The sequence below is a fragment of the Bos indicus x Bos taurus genome, chromosome 17, assembly GCF_003369695.1.
Source record: "Bos indicus x Bos taurus breed Angus x Brahman F1 hybrid chromosome 17, Bos_hybrid_MaternalHap_v2.0, whole genome shotgun sequence".
Lineage (NCBI taxonomy): Eukaryota > Metazoa > Chordata > Mammalia > Artiodactyla > Bovidae > Bos > Bos indicus x Bos taurus.
In genome coordinates, this window is record NC_040092.1 from 37,149,976 (window position 1) to 37,171,706 (window position 21,731).

The following is a 21,731-nucleotide window of genomic DNA, read 5'->3' on the forward strand; positions in this document are numbered from 1 at the left end:
CACTGTGCTGCTGTTTTCAGGAAGTTCTAACCACTAAGTGGTACCTCAGGTCTGTGGGCACATATACCTGCATCTTACCAGCCACATACGGGCAGGGAGAAACTGGAAGTGTCACCACCCAACAGGCTGTTCCTCGTGGGCTCAGAGCATGAAAACGTGGATAGCTTATCTGCCTTCCAATTCACTGCATCACACCCAAGGATATCGTTCTGTGGAATGGTAGAGCAATAATTCTAAGTATGAGCTCCAAATAATATATCAGGAAGCCCAGCAAAAAAAGAGACAATAAGGGCAATATTGTGAGGGTTTTTTTTTTAATTAATTATTTTAATTGGAGGATAATTACTTTACAATATTGTGGTGGTTTCTGCCATATATCAACATGAAGCAGCCACGGATGCACATGTGTCCCCCCATCCTGAACCCCCCAACCTCCTCCCTCCCTACCCCATCCCTCTGGGTTGTCCCAGAGCACTGGCTTTGAGTGCCCTGCTTCATGCATCAAACTTGCACAAGTCATCTATTTTACATATGGTAATATATACGTTTCGATGCTGTTCTCTCAAATCATCCTACCCTCTCGTTCTCCCATTGAGTCCAAAGGCCTTTTCTTTACATCTGTGTCTCTTTTGCTGCTTTGTGTATAGGATTGTTGTTATCGTCTTTCTAAATTCCATACATATGTGTTAATATACAGTATTGGTGTTTCTCTTTCTGACTTACTTCACTCTGTATAATAAAAATTTAAGAACCAGCTTCTTGTCTGAGATTGTCTTCTCATTGTGCATGTGTGTGTTTGGATGTTAAATTTTTTCCTTCTTTCATGAGATGATGATGATAGTTGAAAATAGCATTTTAATGTCCAAAATTTAAAATTCATAAACCCATGGAATTTTCATATTTAAAAAAATGCATGTTTCTGTTTGGTTATTTATAGCTGCATAGCAAACCACCCCAAAGATCAGAATCCCTAAACAACAATAATTTATTTGCTCATGATTTTGTGATTTGGCTGGAATTGGTGGGAAGAACCTGGATCTTTCCCACAGTTAAGTGGTTCACCTAGAGCTGGAGGAGCCACTCTCAAGAAGGTGCACTGCCATGCTGAATGCTGGCTGCCAGCTTGGATCTCAGGAGGGGCTGTAAGACTGCAGCACCTCTAGACAGAGTGGTTAGTATGGACATGAGACGGAATTCTGGCCCATGAATTACAAGAGGAAGCCTTTTGTGGTGGGGTGAGTGGATCTTCAGAAAGAATTTATTCTTTCCTAAAAGAGAGACACAAGGAAAGATATTTTTGTTTTGCTAGATGTTGCCATATCTTCAAGTGATGCTTTAAAACTGTGACAGCTATCATAAAACAAGGAGGGAAATCAATCTGAAAATGAAGCCAGCATACTGAGGTTGGCAGCACATAAAGAGAGAAGGTATTTGAGTTCTTCATAGTGTTACTGAGCTGCTTCAATTAACCATCCTTGAGGCCCCTCTATCTAGAAGCCAATTGTGTGAAACTAGTTTTCTTCATTTTCTTAATATGGAGGGTCAAGGTTTTGTCCTTTTACTTACAGCTAAAAACATTTCAACTGATAATCTGGTATTTTCTTGCTTAAGTCAACACTTGCATAAAAAACAAGAAAGTGAGTAAAGTGAAAGTCACTCAATCATGTCTGACTCTTTGCAACCCTATGGACTATACAGTCCATGGAAATCTCCAGGCCAGAATACTGGACTGGGTAGCCTTTCCCTTCTCCAGGGGATCTTCCCAACCCAGAGATTGAACCCAGGTCTCCTGCATTACAGGGGGATTCTTTACCAGCTGAGCCACAAGGAAAGCCCCCCGGCCGAAAAAACAAGAAACTAGAAAGCAAAGAAATGTCAGGTGTCTAGAATGAGGACAGTTTTACAATACTGAGTAACAGGTCCAAAAAGCATGGAGACAGACAGACAGATAGATAGATAGATACACACAAACACACATAACTGATTCACTTTGCTTTACAGCAGAAATTGACACAACATTGCAAATCAACTATACTCCAATAAAATTTTTTAAGTATATCTTCATTTTTTTTTTTTCAGAAAAAGAAGATATAAAAAAAGTTGGTCCTTGTTAACCACACTAGATAGTTTAGATAATATCCCTTTTCAATTTATTTCAGTCCTTCTATTTGGTCTAGAAGAAATTCTCACTTTTTAAAAAGTTTATTTATTTTCATTTGAAGGATAATTGCTTTACAATATTGGTTTGATTTCTGCCATACATCAACATGAAAATTCTCTCTTTAATGCTAGAATACATTTAACATCTAAGAGTTTCTAGCCTAAATTTTTAACATAGAGCTGGCCTCAAGTTCAAAGTGATTGGCTGACAATGGAATTTAGCTAGAATTTATTCATATTTTGCTTTAGTTGTTTTAGTTGAATTTACTTTTATGGTTCCATCCTATTAGTGGTAAATGATATTGTTTTTCTATTTATGGTAGTAACAGTTTTCACATTTTAAGTCAATTATTTAAAGGTAAATGTTAAGTAAATAGTGGTATAGTTAGGGCACGGACCTGGTAAAAATTATGAAGGTGGCCCAGGGACAGCTGAAGTTTGGGGAATACTGGCATAGGATGTTTGATAAACTCCTGGGGTACAAAAGGGAAGACACCCTGCATACACCATAGCCACTTAGCTAGAATGTAGCTTTCCATTGACTATTTACTAGGATCTCTTTCATATTTCATCTCAGATGGATTGTCCAAGATGAATAGTTCTGAATATGGCATTTTAACTTACCTACTGTCCTTCCAGTTACATCCTTATCCTGGTTTTACTGGACCATTTGTTTCCTGGGTTTTATTGCCTCCATGACAAAGAATTGGAGTGTCATGCTCTTGGTAGGATTCTTTTCCATCAGCACTTTCCCTTACCATGTACTTCTGCCCTCCACCCAACTCAACGTGAAAGTGAAAAGTCAAAGTGAAGTCGCTCAGTCATGTCCGACTCTTTGCGACCCCATGGACTGTAGCCCACCAGGCTCCTCTGTCCATGTGATTCTCCAGGCAAGAATACTGGAGTGGGTTGCCATTTCCTTCTCCAGGGGATCTTCCAAACCCAGGGATCAACCCCAGGTCTCCCACATTTCAGGCAGACGCTTTTTGACCTCTGAGCCACCAGGGAAGCCTCTCCACCCAACTCAAGCATTTACTAATTCCAGAGTTTTATTAATTCTAATCCCTTTAAAAGGAATGTGCCCCTCTGCTTTAACTCTACCCAAAGTCCTGTCCATCCTTCAAGGACCAGATCAAGGGTCTGTTTCTCCTTGAAGATTTCCCAGATCTCACAGCAGTAAGAATTAATCTCCTCTACCATAGTCCTCTGAAAACTCTAATCAAAACGTGTTTTACAACCTACCTTGTGAATTGAGTAGATAGAGAGCTTCCTGAAAATGAGGACATTGTCTCAATTATTGCTATCTTCATCTAATTAGTAAATATCTAAACAGAATTTGTTAAATTTATTGAACCAGAATTAATTCATATTTTAAATGTTGGAAATAATATTGTTTTCATTTTAAATGCTATTTTGTAATTTTTGCAATCAGATCAGATCAGATCAGTCGCTCAGTCGTGTCCGACTCTTTGCAACCCCATGAATCGCAGCACGCCAGGCCTCCTGTCCATCACTAACTCCTGGAGTTCACTGAGACTCACGTCCATTGAGTCAGTGATGCATTCCAGCCATCTCATCCTCTGTCGTCCCCTTCTCCTCCTGCCCGCAACCCCTCCCAGCATGAGTCTTTTCCAATGAGTCAACTCTTCGCATGAGGTGGCCAAAGTACTGGAGTTTCAGCTTTAGCAACATTCCTTCCAAAGAAATCCCAGGGCTGATCTCCTTCAGAATGGACTGATTGGATCTCCTTGCAGTCCAAGGGACTCTCAAAAGTCTTCTCCAACACCACAGTTCAAAAGCACCAATTCTTCGGCGCTCAGCCTTCTTCACAGTCCAACTCTCACATCCATACATGACCACAGGAAAAACCATAGCCTTGACTAGACAGACCTTTGTTGGCAAAGTAATGTCTCTGCTTTTGAATATGCTATCTAGGTTGGTCATAACTTTCCTTCCAAGGAGTAAGCGTCTTTTAATTTCATGGCTGCAGTCACCATCTGCAGTGATTTTGGAGCCCCCAAAAATAAAGTCTGACATTGTTTCCACTGTTTCCCCATCTATCTGCCAAGAAGTGATTGGACCAGATGTCATGATCTTTGTTTTCTGAATGTTGAGTTTTAAGCCAACTTTTTCACTCTCCACTTTCACTTTCATCAAGAGGCTTTTGAGTTCCTCTTCACTTTCTGCCATAAGGGTGGTGTCATCTGCATATCTGAGGTTATTGATATTTCTCCCGGCAATCTTGATTCCAGCTTGTGTTTCTTCTAGTCCAGCGTTTCTCATGCTGTACTCTGCATATAAGTTAAATAAACAGAGTGACAATATACAGCCTTGACGAACTTCTTTTCCTATCTGGAACCAGTCTGTTGTTCCATGTCCAATTCTAACTGTTGCTTCCTGACCTGCATACACATTTCTCAAGAGGCAGATCAGGTGTTCTTGTATTCCCATCTCTTTCAGAATTTTCCACAGTTTATTGTGATCCACACAGTCAAAGGCTTTGGCATAGTCAATAAAGCAGAAATAGATGCTTTTCTGGAACTCTCTTGCTTTTTCCATGATCCAGGGGATGTTGGCAATTTGATCTCTGGTTCCTCTGCCTTTTCTAAAACCAGCTTGAACATCAGGAAGTTCACGGTTCACGTATTGCTGAAGCCTGGCTTGGAGAATTTTGAGCATTACTTTACTAGCGTGTGAGATGAGTGCAATTGTGCGGTAGTAGTGTCTACCTTATGTTTGTTTTTTTTTTTTTTAAACTTTACAATATTGTATTGGTTCTGCCATATATCGAAATGAATCCACCACTGGCATACATGTGTTCCCCATCCTGAACCCTCCTCCTTCCTCCCTCCCCATACCATCCCTCTGGGTCATCCCAGTGCACCAGCCCCAAGCATCCAGTATCGTGCATCGAATCTGAACTGGCAACTCGTTTCATATATGATATTATACATATTTCAATGCCATTCTGCCAAATCATCCCACCCTCTCCCTCTCCCACAGAGTCCAAAATACTGTTCTATACATCAGTGTCTCTTTTGCTGTCTCATATACAGGGTTATCATTACCATCTTTCTAAATTCCATATATATGTGTTAGTATACTGTATTGGTGTTTTTCTTTCTGGCTTACTTCACTCTGTATAATAGGCTCCAGTTTCATCCACCTCATTAGAACTGATGCAAATGTATTCTTTTTAATGGCTGTGTAATATTCCATTGTGTATATGTACTATAGCTTTCTTATCCATTCATCTGCTGATGGACATTTAGGTTGCTTCCATGTCCTGGCTATTATAAACAGTGCTGCGATGAACATTGGGGTACATGTGTCCCTTTCCCTTCTGGTTTCCTCAGTGTGTATGCCCAGCAGTGGGATTGCTGGATCATAAGGTGGTTCTACTTCCAGTTTTTTAAGGAATCTCCACACTGTTCTCCATAGTGGCTGTACTAGTTTGCATTCCCACCAACAGTGTAAGAGGGTTCCCTTTTCTCCACATCCTCTCCAGCATTTATTACTTGTAGACCTTTGGATCGCAGCCATTCTGACTGGCATGAAATGGTACCTCATAGTGGTTTTGATTTGCATTTCTCTGATAATGAGTGATATTGAGCATCTTTTCATGTGTTTGTTAGCCATCTGTATGTCTTCTTTGGAGAAATGTCTATTTAGTTCTTTGGCCCATTTTTTGATTGGGTCATTTATTTTTCTGGAGTTGAGCTGTAGGAGTTGCTTGTATATTTTTGAGATTAGTTATTTGTCAGTTGCTTCATTTGCTATTATTTTCTCCCATTCTGAAGGCTGTCTTTTCACCTTGCTAATAGTTTCCTTTGTTGTGCAGAAGCTTTTAAGTTTAATTAGGTCCCATTTGTTTATTTTTGCTTTTATTTCCAATATTCTGGGAGGTGGGTCATAGAGGATCCTGCTGTGATGTATGTCGGAGAGTGTTTTGCCTATGATTTCCTCTAGGAGTTTTATAGTTTCTGGTCTTACGTTTAGATCTTTAATCCATTTTGAGTTTATTTTTGTGTATGGTGTTAGAAAGTGTTCTAGTTTCATTCTTTTACAAGTGGTTGACCAGTTTTCCCAGCACCACTTGTTAAAGAGATTGTCTTTAATCCATTGTATATTCTTGCCTCCTTTGTCAAAGATAAGGTGTCCATATGTGCATGGATTAAGCTCCGGGCTTTCTATTTTGTTCCATTGATCTATATTTTTGTCTTTGTGCCAGTACCATACTGTCTTGATGACTGTGGCTTTGTAGTAGAGCCTGAAGTCAGGCAGGTTGATTCCTCCAGTCCATTCTTCTTTCTCAAGATAGCTTTGGCTATAAGAGGTTTTTTTGTATTTCCATACAAATTGTGAAATTATTTGTTCTAGCTCTGTGAAGAATACCATTGGTAGCTTGATAGGGATTGCATTGAATCTATAAATTGCTTTGGGTAGTATACTCATTTTCACTATATTGATTCTTCCAATCCATGAACATAGTATGTAATAGTACATAGTATGTAATAGTATCTATTAGTGTCCTCTTTGATTTCTTTCACCAGTGTTTTATAGTTTTCTATATATAGGTCTTTAGTTTCTTTAGGTAGATATATTCCTAAGTATTTTATTCTTTCCGTTGCAATGGTGAATGGAACTGTTTCCTTAATTTCTCTTTCTGTTTTCTCATTATTAGTGTATAGGAATGCAAGGGATTTCTGTGTGTTGATTTTGTATCCTGCAACTTTACTATAGTCATTGATTAGTTCTAGTAATTTTCTGGTGGAGTCTTTAGGGTTTTCTATGTAGAGGATCATGTCATCTGCAAATAGTGAGAGTTTTACTTCTTCTTTTCTGATTTGAATTCCTTTTATTTCTTTTTCTGCTCTGATTGCTTCTCCTAAAAGGGGTCAAAGAATCTTAGTCATGGAAAGAATCTTGAGGTATTATATCACAATAAAAAGAAATTTTTTTAACTATCCAAGGTCAAATTTATTCCATTTTGGAATTCATCCAGAAATGTTATCTTCCTTAGAAAACCCATTCTAATTTTCTGCATGTTTTATTCACAAGAAGTATTTCCTCATATTGAACCCTAACCACTCCAAGTTTCAGTTTAATTTGTTTCTTATTGTTCTAGTCTCATAGTCTCCATAAGAAACAGCTGGTCACCATCCATTTCATTTGCTCCCATCACAATCAAAAGTCACAAGCTCTAAATATCCTTTAGAAAGTACAAACAATTTTTTTTTTTTTTAATCAAGTGTCAGTAGATGTCCTGTCCTAGCCGGGTAACTTAAGTTTCCTTTCTTTATTTTTATGATAAGCATGGTTAACTCCTTTAAACAGAGAGTCTCTAAGACTTCCATTGAGAGGAAGTATCTTTCAGAGAAGAAAAAATAGTCTCTCTTGAAGAGATATTATTATACTGTACTTGAGGAAGTAAATGGATCAAAATTAATTTGCAGAAAAAGACTGTGTCAAATTAATGAATACAAAAAAATGTCCACAGGGCACCAATATGATGTGAAAAAATAGCTATTGAGGGAGAAACTTCAGAAAGTTTACATTCATATGATCCCAGGAGCAAAGTGACCCAAGTTTGACCAGAAGGAGACCTAAAGGAGGTTTGACCAAAGGAGAAGAAAGTCCACCTGAAAGTTGTGGTCTTGCATGATTCCTGGACACCCTACCAACAAGACTGACTCCACACAGTATTCATATTATAATGAGAAAAATGCATGTGAATTAGTAAATAGTAATTAGAGATGGAGTCATGCATAGTCTGAGCTTCCCTGGTGGCTCAGTGGTAAAGAATCTGCCTACAGTGAAGGAGCTGCAGGAGATGCAGGTTCGATCCCTGGAGGAGGATGGCAACCCACTCCAGTATTCCTGCCTGAAGAATCCTATGGAGAGAGGAGCCTGGCAGGCTACAGTCCGTAGGGTCACAAAGAGTCAGACACAATTGAAGCGACTTAGCAGGCACTCATACATAGTCTGCTTTGGTGAAAGATTTTGGGAGGAGTTGGGAGGGAGAGGAAATAAAGTATAAATTCAGAGAAGGGATCAGAGTTGTGTACAAAACAGTTAAAGTGAGGCTGCTCTCTTGGGAGAATGTGGGGCAAGCACTCACCTTTTACTGCTCTCACTGACTGGTTGAAACCAGTGTAGGTAATAAAGGATATAGTTGGATATCTATCTTCTCTCTTCTAACATTGGCATTACTAACTGGAATGAGCTTAGAAAAGTAGGAGAGCTCTGTCTTTTTTTTTCTTTTTTTGAAATTCTGTCTTCTGATGACCACTCTAATTTTATTTAGTTTAAGGCAACTGAAACAGTTGGCAGATTCGATCACTTTGCCTGCCCAGGAAAGTTGGGACCTCCTAGAGAGAGAAGAGGAAGTAGAAGAGGAGTCAAAACATATGAGTCATAAAAAAATGTCCTGATAAGAGAAAATAAGAATGTTATCTATTATATCCTTTGTTGATAGTGTTATAGAGTTGAACCAACTTCAAAAATGTATTGAAAAATTTATTGAAAAAAATTTTTTAACCTGCTTCAGATTTTACCTAAACATTGTAGGAAAACAATTATTGTGTGTTTATTCAATACCCTAAAATAGTTATTGAGCACATCTCCGTAGAAGAGTTAACATGCAAAGCTCTTAGGAGGCTCTCAAGCTAATACATTCAACTTTGTACTGTGCTATATAGACAGAGCGCAAGATTTGGGCCTGAGCGCTTGGAGATTTACATCTTAGGGCTCCATGGAAGGCAATTAACTTCTCTACTCATATACTCTACTGTAGGAAGCCCCAAAGCATTGAGCTTGACCTCTGTCCATTTTCTGTCCATCATCCATCACCCTGAAAGTTGGGAGACTTTCTTAAGAGGGAGGAAATCACAGGCTACAAGTATCTCCACCCTCTTCCTCAGCAATTTTACAACCACCTTTCTTGAAGCACACACACACGCACACCCCCACCATGCTATTGTTAGTTATAAGAATTTTGAAAGATAAAAGGTTTTTGCCTAGATTTGTACTTTTTGTACAATACTCAAATTATGTAAATATAATAGCGGAAAATACTTAAATTCTTTAGGTAGCCTCAATGACACACTAATTTTCTTGTATACTTTTATTTTATTTTATTTTTTGGGGGGCTTAAGAAGAAGTTATGATTTTATTCAAAGGGCAATGAAAAATCATTTCATGATACAATACATGAAAATTTCCTAATAAAATGTCAGGCATACAGTAAGTGCCCCATAAATGTCAGTCCTCTCCCTAATGTGAAGTGAAAGAGTAAGTCTAGTGTCTCCTTTATCCTTTTTAGGAATTTATTTTATTTCCTCGACAATGACTAACCACATTTGGATGTTTTCCTTTTTTTAATTAATTAATTTATTTATTTTACTTTACAATATTGTATTGGTTTTGCCATACATTGACTTGAATCCGCCACGAGTGTACATGCATTCCCCATCCTAAACCCCCCTCCCAATTCCCTCCCCATCCCATGCCTCTGGGTCATCCCAGTATACTTTTAGTTCTCAAGGGATAGCATAGAAATCACTTTCCTTATTAAGATGCTGCTGCTGCTGCTAAGTCGTTTCAGTCGTGTCCGACTCTGAGCGACCCCGTAGACGGTAGCCCACCAGGCTTCCCTGTCCCTGGGATTCTCCAGGCAAGAACACTGGAGTGGGTTGCCATTTCCTTCTCCAATGCATGAAAGTGAAAAATGAAAGTGAAGTCTCTCAGTCATGTCTGACTCTTCACAACCCCCTGGACTGCAGTCTACCAGGATCCTCCATCCATGGGATTTTCCAGGCAAGAGTACTGGAGTGGGGTGCCATTGCCTTCTCCATTATTAAGATGGACCCCAGTTATTTCAGAATGACTAAGTTGGACAGTCTGAGAGGGCACACCCAGTCATATGCTTTGATACAAGTGCTAGAATCTTGACTTCTCTGGGCTAAAGGATTTAAGAATTAAGTTCGTTTATGACTTTAAAGCTTATATAATACCAAGAGATTATTTTTTAATGTGTAGCACACCCAGACAGAAATAAATTTTGTTAGTTGTAATGTTGACTATAATATAGGAGGCACCCATTCTGAGTACTAACTCACAACAATAACTGATAGATATTTATATCTATAATTGAGCCCTATATGAGAATTACAAAATGACTATTGAGAATGAATGAACTCAGACTCTGGGGTAAGAACCAGATACCTCTGACCATATGGTTAATTTGGACTCAAATATTTGCAATGATATGGATACCACATAGTGGGTGTCTATAGTATGGGTTCCTTTGAAAGCAGAGCCTCAGACAAGAATTCTGGTCTATGTGGTTTACTTGGGAAGTGATCCCAGGAAGCAGGAATGAGAAGCAAGAGAATAAAACAAGGAAAAAGGAAAACCCAATAAAGAAAGCAAGTTGTAGAGGTCACTGCTATGAGCAAGAGGAGACTTGATTCCATGGGGACATCTGCAGAGTGTATTCCAGAATTTTCCACTTGAAGACAGGAAACTGGAAGATTTATCCACCATCTGTGTCCCATATTGTTTGAGGGTTGTGTGTAGGGCTGCTAATGCCCCTGCCTTCTGGGGTACTTCCATGGAAGAGCATCTCATCTCTGACATATAACACACTGGAGCAGAATATAACAGGGCGAGTGAGGGAACTGTCTGCCAAAGCTGCTACTCATCATCAGAAGCAGGCCTGGAGGACGAGACACAAACAGGGAAAGGTATGCTGCAGGGGTTCTGTAAGCAGCTGGTGGCTCCTCCTTACTGAGCAATGGGTGGCAGCCATTAGACACTGGAGCTCAGAGGAGAGCCCTTCTCATCTGGCCATCTCTTCTGATGGCCCCCAGTATCCACAATGAGACATGCACCACTTCAGACCTCTGCTCTCAGCCTCTGCTATGACCTTCTCAAAATGAAGTCTTTGAGTTCTGACTTTTTGTTAACTAAAGAAGTCTATAGTTTCTTTAAAAGTGCTCTGTAAAATGCTAGTTTCCCACTTCAACAGTGGCTAAATAATGTGCAGGACTCCATATCCAGCTCTCTCATCGGAGACTCTCCCTAACAGTGTGTCAACTGTATATTCTTTTTGCTGCAATCAGCATACTCCATGCCCTGGAAGAGCAGCTATTAATATATAGGGAAGGAGTTTTAAATTCCTTCACCCAAGAAGGTTTACTTTCTTGTGGGAATCCAAGCTGAGAATAGATTTAATTCCTTGGGAAGCACCAGAACAACACTTTATACCCTGACAAAATACATCCCAAGGGTGAGTATTTAACTATTTCATGTCCATTACTGTGTAGGCTACAGTTGCATTTAAGCTAATATGAACAAATTTCTAGTAGCAAAGACCTCTGTGAACCTCACAAAATTTATATAATTAACACCATCCTTAGACTAATTATCCTGAAGTAAGGCCCAGAACTTTCCTTTTTAGACAATGTCAAATCCATTGGTTCTCATTGGAGACAATCTTGCTCCCCTCTCCAAGAAACATTTGACAATGTCCGGAGACATTTTTGATTGTCATGACTTTGTGGGGAAGCAACTGACATCTGCTGGGTAGAGGCCAGGGTGCTGCATAGGGAGGAAAAAGTAATTTTCCTTCTATTCTTCTAAGTTCTCTCTAGGGCCTGTTTAATGAAAGAGTAACAAGAGAAAAACAGTTTATTAACATGTATATTTCATGTATATATTGGAGAAGGCAATGGAAACCCACTCCAATACTCTTGCCTGGAAAATCCCATGGACAGAGGAGCCTGGCAGGCTGCAGTTCATGGGGTCGCTAAGAGTCAGACATGACTGAGCGACTTCACTTTCACTTTTCACTTTCATGCATTGGAGGAGGAAATGGCAACCCACTCCAGTGTTCTTGCCTGGAGAATCCCAGGGACGGTAGGGCCTGGTGGGCTGCCGTCTATGGGGTCACACAGAGTCGGACACGACTGAAGCGACTTAGCAGTTAGCAGTTAGCAGTTTCATGTATATATGGAAAATACCCAAGAAAAAATGAGTAATTTTCAGAGGTAGCTTAAATCCAGGCTTAAATTTTATCTTCAGCAAAAAAGAAAAGAGACAAGGATGTGGGGAAAGCCAGTTACATGGGGGTGACCAAGAAACTAGGGTGAATGAGAGTAAGGTTTGTTAGATGTAAATCTGTGCATTTTCTGTTGGTAAGAGTTTCTTGTGATCTAGTCACGTTCTTCTCACGCAGAGAGGGAGATATGCTGTGCTTAGTCGCTCGGTCACGTCTGACTCTTTGTGACCCCATGGACTGTAGCCCCTCAGGCTCCTCTGTCCTTGGGGATTCTCCAGGCAAAACTACTGGAGTAGGTTGCCATGCCCTCCTCTGAGGAATCGTCCCAACCCAGGGATCTAACCTAGGTCTCCTGCATTGCAGGTGGATTCTTTACCATATGAGGCATCGGAGAAGCCCAGAGAGGGAGATACCTTACCCTTATTTAAAGGGTAATCTACTCTATTTTCATCATTTCTCCTGTGTCTGCTGTTTCTCAAAATGATCTTTATGCCAAAGAGCATATTTTGGAGTGGCTGTTCTATCCTTCCCTGATAACAATCTACAATTCACAGCACATCACCCACAACAAAGAACAAAATGTCAATTTGCTGAAATTGGGAAACCTCAGTCTAGAAACATTGAAATTCTACTTCTATTGATTTTTGGAAGATTAGCACAAACTTCATTCGTGACTTAATGAAAGTCATTTCACCTTTCCTGGTCTGGGTTTTTGTGAGTTGATGAGAACGTTGTACTAGATGAGCTCTAAGGTCACCTCCAGTTCTGACATTGTATGAACTATTGCTACTCTAGTTTCCATAAGTCCTGACATTGGAAAATCCTGTTATTGGAAAAGCTGAATGTAAATAAGAATTGATTGTTTAACATTTACTCTCAGCCATAGAAAATTACTTATTGAGTTGCTGTTGAGATGGCAGTATTACTGATTTAACTGTTGTTTAATGAATTTGAAAATATGTAAAAGGTTAAAGTCACAGCACATTGAAGACAAGTAAGAGATAATTTTTACTTTCCTTATCTTGTTACCTTTTGTTTGTGTGTTTCAGCGGTTTTGTGGGTTGTCCCAAGACAGAGTCAGAAGGTGCCAGCACGGAGCAGAAACAGGCTTGGAAGAGCATTGCTCCTCCAAGCATTAGTCCTGAAGTGAAACTTATATAGATTATAATTCCATAAGAACCCCATCCCTTTAATAATTGGATGACTTTGAAAAATTTACTTTACCTCTCGGAACTTAAATTTCTTCATCAGTAAAATGGAGATACACAAAGTACTTATCTCACAGGGTAGTTTGAAAACTGATTTAGTCAATATCTATAAAACACACAGATCAATGCCTGGAACAGAAATATATAACAGTAATCATTAGAACTTTGTGACGGAGTCCCCTAAGACAAGCAGACAAATTGCTCAACAACATCCACATGGAACACCTCTCACCAATTTTAAGACTGACTGGAGGAATTCTACCTGTATCTTCATCTGTTTTTCCACAGAATTACAGATGGCATTCAGATGGAATTCCATTTTTTCTGGGCCAAATTGTAGAATGTCTACTAAATGTTTTCTTGTCCAATTAAGTTAAATGTAAATTTACTTCCTTTTTGACAGTCAAATCCTTGAGGGGTAAGGGAGCTGCTTGGAGCCACGTATGATTTTAGTGAGATTATCAGGTTTCAGGACCACTGGGCAGTGGTTCTGTCTGTTCTGAAGGCTAGCCCTGTTCAGAATACTGACTTCACAGATCTACATGTTCTTTCAAGATGGCTAAAGTATTATGAAACAACACAGGCTAAGGATAAGGCCTTCATTCTTTTTTATCATTCTGTTAGTTAATTAAAAGCAATTGAGCTGATAAAATAGTGATGGATTTACAATTGGTTAAAGATATCATGTCTGTTCAGCAGACCATAAACTTATTCTTGAAAGAGCCAATTAAGGTATGTTTTTAACTTTTAGGTACCCTACTGACTTTTGTTATTCAGTCAAGTCTTCTCTTTATTTTTTGGGTCAGGTCTTCTCTTTCAAGGTACAGATTTTCTTATGAATTATTCTACTCCATTATTCAACTAAATCAATAAACTTAAAAGCTGCAGATATCCCACAATATCTACTTTCTTTATCCTTAGATCCTAAAGCATTGAGACTCCAATGCAGCTTTTTTATCATCTCTCCAAAAGAGGAGACATATTATTGACACTTCATTTGGACCTTGTTAGTAAATGTTCTTGGAGAAGGCAATGGCACCCCACTCCAGCACTCTTGCCTGGAAAATCCCAAGGACGGAGGAGCCTGGTGGGCTGCAGTCCATGGGGTCCCGAAGAGTCGGACACAACTGAGCGACTTCACTTTCACTTTTCACTTTCATGCACTGGAGAAGGAAATGGCAACCCACTCCAGTGTTCTTGCCTGGAGAATCCCAGGGACGGGGGAGCCTGGTGGGCTGCCGTCTATGGGGTCACACAGAGTCGGACACGACTGAAGTGACTTAGTAGTAGTATCAGGTTGATAAAGCCTCTGGAGTAAGATGGCCTAGCTTTGGGCCCTGGCTTTATTGCCTGCTAGTGTGTAGCCTTGCAGAGAAGGCAATGGCACCCCACTCCAGTACTCTTGCCTGGAAAATCCCATGGACCGAGAAGCCTGGTAGGCTGCAGTCCATGAGGTTGCTGAGGGTCGGACATGACTGAGCGACTTCACTTTCACTTTTCACTTTCATGCATTGGAGAAGGAAATGGCAACCCACTCCAGTGTTCTTGCCTGGAGAATCCTGGGGACGGGGAAGCCTGGTGGGCTGCCGTCTACAGGGTCACACAGAGTCGGACACGACTGAAGTGACTTAGCAGCAGCAGCAGTGTGTAGCCTTGAGTAAGTCACCCAAGCTAAGACTAATTTAATCATGACCATAATGGATTTCCGTCGTGTCTGACTCTTTGCAATGCTATTGACTGTAGCCCGCCAGGCTCCTCTGTCCATGGGATTCTCCAGGCATGGAGGATGTCCATATGCACTGGTGAGGGTAATCTTCTTCACTCAGTCTGATTCCCTGTTAATCTCTTCCAGAGACACATTCACAGAGATAAACCAAAAGTAATGTTTTATCAGCTATCTGGGCATCTCTCAGCCCAGTCAAGTTGGCACATAAACTTAACTATCACAGAGAACCAACATGAGACTATTTCCTTTCTTTCTTTCATTTTTTGGAGACTATTTCAAGTTTTCAAAGCTCATCTTGAAAAAAATTGATGCCTCTAGGCTCTGCTCTTTCTAAATTCTCTCTCTTTCTCTGTTCTAGGGTTCTATCCTAGAAACATTCCTCAAATCATCCACTCTCCAAAATTATCAATTAAAATTTTATAAATCAAAATATTTTAATTCTATAAATGCATATACTGGAAATCTGTATACTACTTCTGTTGTTGAACTAGTGTAATTACATTGTAGTCCTAAGAGTGTATATGTGTATGTGTGTGTGTGTGTGTGTGTGTGTTGCTCAGTCACGTACGATTCTTTGCGACCCCATGGACTGTAGCCTGCCAGGCTCTTCTGTCCATGGAATTCTCCAGGCAAGAATACTGGAGTGGGTTCCCATTCCCTTCTCCAGGGCATCTTCCCAAGCCAGGGATCAAACCTAGATCTCCTACATTGCAGGTGGATTCTTTACCATCTGAACCTCCAAGAAAGCCCATATGTGTGTGTGTGTGTGTGTGTGTGTGTGTGTGTATGTGTATATATATACATATATATATTTAAAATTGTTCTCCATGTACTTTCCCCCCAATTTTTATAGTGCTGTAAATTAATCATTGTTACCCTACAAAATGAGCTGTATTTTTCTTAATTAGCTTTTTCCAGTTTTATTGAGAAATAACTGATGTACATCACTATATAAATTTAAAGTGTACAGCACAATGGTTTGATTTATAAGTATGGTGAAACGGTTATCACTATTGGTTTGGCTAACAGCCATCATCTCACATAGATACTATGTAAAGAAAAGAAAAGAGAAAAGAGAGAAAAAGAAAAAAAAGTTCTCCTTGTGATGAGAACTCTTAGGATTTACTCTCTCAACTATACTCCTAATACAGCAGTGCTAACTGTAGTCATTATGTTGTACATTATATCCCTAATACTTTTTTATCTTATACCTAGGAATTTGTGCCTTTTAACCACCTTCCTCCAACTCTCCCTCCCTACCTTCCACCTGTGGTAACCACATATCTGATCTCTTTCTCTGAGTTTGCTTTTTGCTTGTTTGTCTTTTAGATTCTGCATATAAGTGAGATCATACAGTATCTTTCTCTGTCTGACTTATTTCACTTGGCATAATACCTTTAAGATCTATCCATGTTTCAAAAATGGTAGGATTTTCTCACTTTTGGGGCTAATTTTCGATTATAGATGTATATACTACAAACTTTTTATCTATTTATCCATCAGTAGACACTTAGGTGGTTTCTATGTCTTGGCTCTTGTAAATAATGCTGCTATAAACATGGGAGTGCAGATATCTTTTCCAGTTAGTTTTTTGTTTTCTTTGTATATAATCCCAGAAGTGGAATTTCTGGATCCCATTGTGTGAATCATGTGGTACTTCTATTTTCAACTGAAGATCCTCCATACTGTTTCCTGCAGTGTCTGGACCAATATAAAGTCCTAACAAAAGTGCACAAAGGTTTCCTTTCTCCACATCCATGCTAGCACCTATCTCTTGTCTTTCTGATGATGGCATGAGGTGATATCTCATTGTGGTTTTAACTCATATTTCCCTAATGACTAGTGATATTGATCATCTTTTCATGTACCTGTTGGCCTTTCATATATCTTCTTTCAGTTTAGTTCAGTTCAGTGGCTCAGTCATGTCTGATTCTTCACGACCCCGTAGACTGCAGCACGCCAGGCTTCCCTGTCCATTATCAACTCCCAGAGCTTGCTCAAACTCAGGTCCACTGAGTCAGTGATGCCATCCAGCCATCTCATCCTCTGTTGTCTCCTTCTGCTCCTGCCTTCAGTCTTTTCCAGCGTCAGGGTCTCTTCCAATAAGTCAGTGCTTCACGCCAGATGGCCAAAGTATTAGAGTTTCAGCCTCAGCATCAGTCCCTCCAAAGAATATTAGGACTGATTTCCTTTAAGATTGACTGGTTTGACCTCCTTGCAGTCCAAAGGACTCTCAAGAGTCTTCTCCAACACCACAGTTCAAAAGCATCAATTCTCCAGCACTCAGTTTTCTTTATAGTCCAACTCTCACATCCATACATGACTACTGGAAAACCATATCTTTGACTGGACAGAACTTTATCAGCAAAGTATTGTCTCTGCTTTTTAATATGCTGTCTAGGTTGGTCATACCTTTTCTTCCAAGGAGCAAGCATCTTTTAATTTCATGGCTGTAGTCACCATCTGCAGTGATTTTGGAGCCCCCCAGAATAGTCTGCCACTGTTTCCATTGTTTCCCCATCTATTTGCCATGAAGTGATGGGACCAGATGCCATGATCTTCGTTTTTTGAATGTTGAGTTTTAAGCCATATCTTCTTTGGCAAATGTCTATTCAGATCTTTTGCCCATTTTTAATTGGACTATTTGTTTTGTGCTATTGAGTTGTATGAGTTCTTTATATATTTTAGCTGTTAACCTCTTCTCAGACACACGGTTTGAAAATACTTTTTCCCATTCCTAGGGTTTTTTTTTTATTTCATTGAAGGTTTCTTGTGTGTGTGTGTGTGTGTGCAGAAGCATTTTAGTTTGATGTGGTCCCACTTGTTTAATTTTGATTCTGTTACTTGTGCTTTATGTGCCATATCCAAAAAATCATTTCCAAAGCCCATGTCATGTATGCTTATTCTTATGTTTTCTTCTAGGAGTTTTGGTCTTACATATAAGTCTTAAATCCATTTTGAGTTTAACTTTTGCAAATGGTGTAAAATAAGGGTACAGTTTCACTCTTTTTCATTTGAATATCCAATTATCCTAGCACCGTTTATTGAATATATTGTCTTTCATCCAAAAAGTATTCTTGGCTGTCTTGTCAGATATGTTAACTGAATATGTGCTTAGTTGTCCAGTTGTGTCCAGCTTTTTGTGACCCCATGAACTGTAGCCTGCCAGGCTCCTCTGTTCATGGGAATTCTCCAGGCAAGAATACTGGAGTGGGTTGCCAAGCCCTCCTTTGCTAATTGTATATGCTTGGGTTTGTTTCCAGGATCTTGATTCTGTTCCCTTGGTTTATTTGTGTGTGTTTTTTTTTAATTTTATTTTATTTTTAAACTTTACAATATTGTATTAGTTTTGCCAAATATTGAAATGAATCCGCCACAGGTATACCTGTGTTCCCCATCCTGAACCCTCCTCCCTCCTCCCTCCCCATACCCACCCTCTGGGTCGTCCCAGTGTTTTTATGCAGTATCTATCACTTTTTAGTATAACTTGAAATCTGGGAATGAAATATCTCCTGTTTTCTTCTTTCTCAGGATTTCTTTGACTATTCAGAGTCTTTGTGGTCTTTTGTATATCCATATAAATTTTAGGAGTGCTTTTTTTACTTCTATAAAATATGCCATCAGAATATTGATAGAGATAGCATTGAATCTTTGGATGACTTTTGGTGATACTGCTATTTTAACATTAATTCTTCCAATCCATGAACAAGATACCTTTCCATTTATTTGTCTTTGTTGGTTTACTTCATCAATATCATGTAATTTTCAGAGTAGATATTTTTTGCCTCCTTGGTTAGATTTATTCCTAAGTATTTTATTGTTTCTGATGCTACTGTAAATGGTATTGATTTTTTTTTCTTTATCAGAAAATTCACAGTTAGTGTAGAGAATTGCTACTGATTTTTATATGTTAATTTTGTATCCTGCAACTTTACTGAACCCATTGATTAACTGTTTTTTGATTGAGTTTAGGTTTTTCTATATATAAAATCATGTCACCTACAAATATAGTCAATTTTACTGTAGAGTAAAATTTTCCATTTCTGATATCTTTTATTTCTTTCTTGCCTTACAGCTCTCGTTAGGACTTTCAGTCTTACACTGAATAGGATTGGTGTGAATAGGTACCCTTGTCTTGTTCTTGATCTTACAGGAAAAGCTTTCACTGATGAGTATGATGTTTAGCCATGGGCTTGTCATATATGACCTTTATTATGATGAGATACATTCCTTCTATGTCTAATTTGTTAAAAAGTTTTTATCATAAATGGATGTTGAATTTTGTCAAATGCTTTTTCTGTGTCTGCTGAGATAATCATATGATTCTTTCATTCTACTAATATGATGTATTATTTTGATTGATTTGCACATGTTGAACCATCCTTGCATCTCAGGGATAAATCTCACTTGATCCTGGTGAAGATTCTTTTAATATGCTGCTGAATTTGATTTGATAAGATTTTATTCAGAATATGTATATGTATATTCATCATGGATATTGGCCTGTAGTTTTCTAGTAGTGTTCTTAAACTGATCTCGTTAAATGAGTTTGAAAGTATTCCCTCTTTTTTTATTTTTTGTAAGAGTTTGAGAAGGATTGGCATTAATTCTTCTTTAAATGCTTGGCAGAATTCACCAGTGAAGCCATTTGCTCCTGAGCTGTTCTTTGTTGGCAGATTTTTGATTACTGACTGGATGTCCTTACTAGTATTTAGTCTGTTCAGATTTTTTTTATCTCTTCCCGATTCAGTCTTGGTAAGTTATATGTTTATAAGAATTTTTACATTTTTCTAGGTTGTCTAAAACCCCTTTATTTAAGTATATATCTCTTCAAAAAAACTTAGTGCAGAGAATTAAAGTTAAATAAATTTGAGAATGATTATTTTCTTTACAAAATGTATTCATTTTAATGAAATTCATTCTTTAAATATCTAGCTTATTCATTAAGTTAAGAGCTATTGAGCACTATTAGGTGTCAGATATTATTCTTATGCTAGGAAAAGTGTAGAGTGAGAAAAATGTGGTTCCTACCCTCATGGAACATACTCGCTAAACTTTATGTGAATTTAAAACTTACTTGAAAAGAAATTGCTCTAAGAACATATCTATTAAAAAAAATTAAAATACATCCAGTGGATATAAAGCTCAGGCCACAACTTCAATTGTGCAAGAGTTTATATTTAGTTTCAATTATTCAACTGAACTTTCTTTCTTAACCTTTAATTCCACTTGAACAGCAGCACTTTAACCTGTCAACTCATTGCTCCCTACACCCCCTTCATTTGGAGGGGTCTCAGTTTAGGGATCTTTACAATGCCAAGATAAGGGAGAATGGCACAATCTGGGATATACAGGTCACTACTTAAATGCTTTCCTCATGTCTCCATTTCTTCATTTCTGTTTCTCAGAAAAGAAGGGTCCAGCAGGATTTTCAGGACTACCAGAAACTAGTTCACAATTTGAGAATGCAGACGTATTTCTACTGCTGTGTCGCCATGTGAAGCATGGAAATTTCTGTAAAGCTGTCCATGGCCTATGTAGCTAGAAGCTCATGCATTTATTCCTTACCTGGGTTTTTCTGCTGCAACCATGGGACTCTGCCCCAGAAGGAAACAGATTTTTTTGACTTGTATTCTATTCTATGTCTCTCCCTAACCATACACATATTCACACACTTGGCAACAAAAGCATGATCTTCTTGAAAATGAGAGAATATCTCAAAATAGTCAAAATTTAGCTAATACAACAAAACTGTTATCCCATATAGGAGAAGGCAATGGCACCCCACTCCAGTACTGTTGCCCGGAAAACCCCATGGATGGAGGAGCCTGGTAGGCTGCAGTCCATGGGGTCGCTAAGAGTCAGACACGACTGAGTGACTTCACTTTCACTTTCCACTTTCATGCATTGGAGAAGGAAATTGCAACCCACTCCAGTGTTCTTGCCTGGAGAATCCCATGGACAGAGAAGCCTGGTAGGCTGCAGTCCATGGGGTCGCACAGAGTCGGACACGACTGAAGCAACTTGGCAGGCAGCATTATCCCATATATATTGTCCAAATATATATAGTGCCTATGATAAAATTTTCATGAAGCAAATGCTTCTGTGTTCATGACTTTGAAAAATGGTCTGCATAAGCTGAAGCATAAAAAGATAATAAATAAACACCTCTATAACTCTTCTTCACTGCTTCTCTATTAATAGTACTCATAAAATTTCATCATGAAGAGCTACAAGCATTCCTAAAGAACTAGTATAAAGTACATTTCAAAAAAAGTGCAACATCAAAACAAAGTGAAAAATTTCCTCTTCCTTAAAATGAATCTCAAATTAAAGAAAGCAGAAAACAAAGTATAAAAATGTAAATATTAGAAATAAAAGGAAAGAGAAGAAAACATAAGGGAAAGCTATTTCAAAATGCTGCTCTAGGAGAGTGTTATCAATGCCACATCTTCCCATGGGGTCCTACCAGTGATTTCTGTTTTTTCAAAGACAGCCTAAAGGTCTATGAAAGGCCTTCATGTGATTCTAAATATATTCAAAACTCAGGAGCAAAATCTTTCTAAAAATGGTT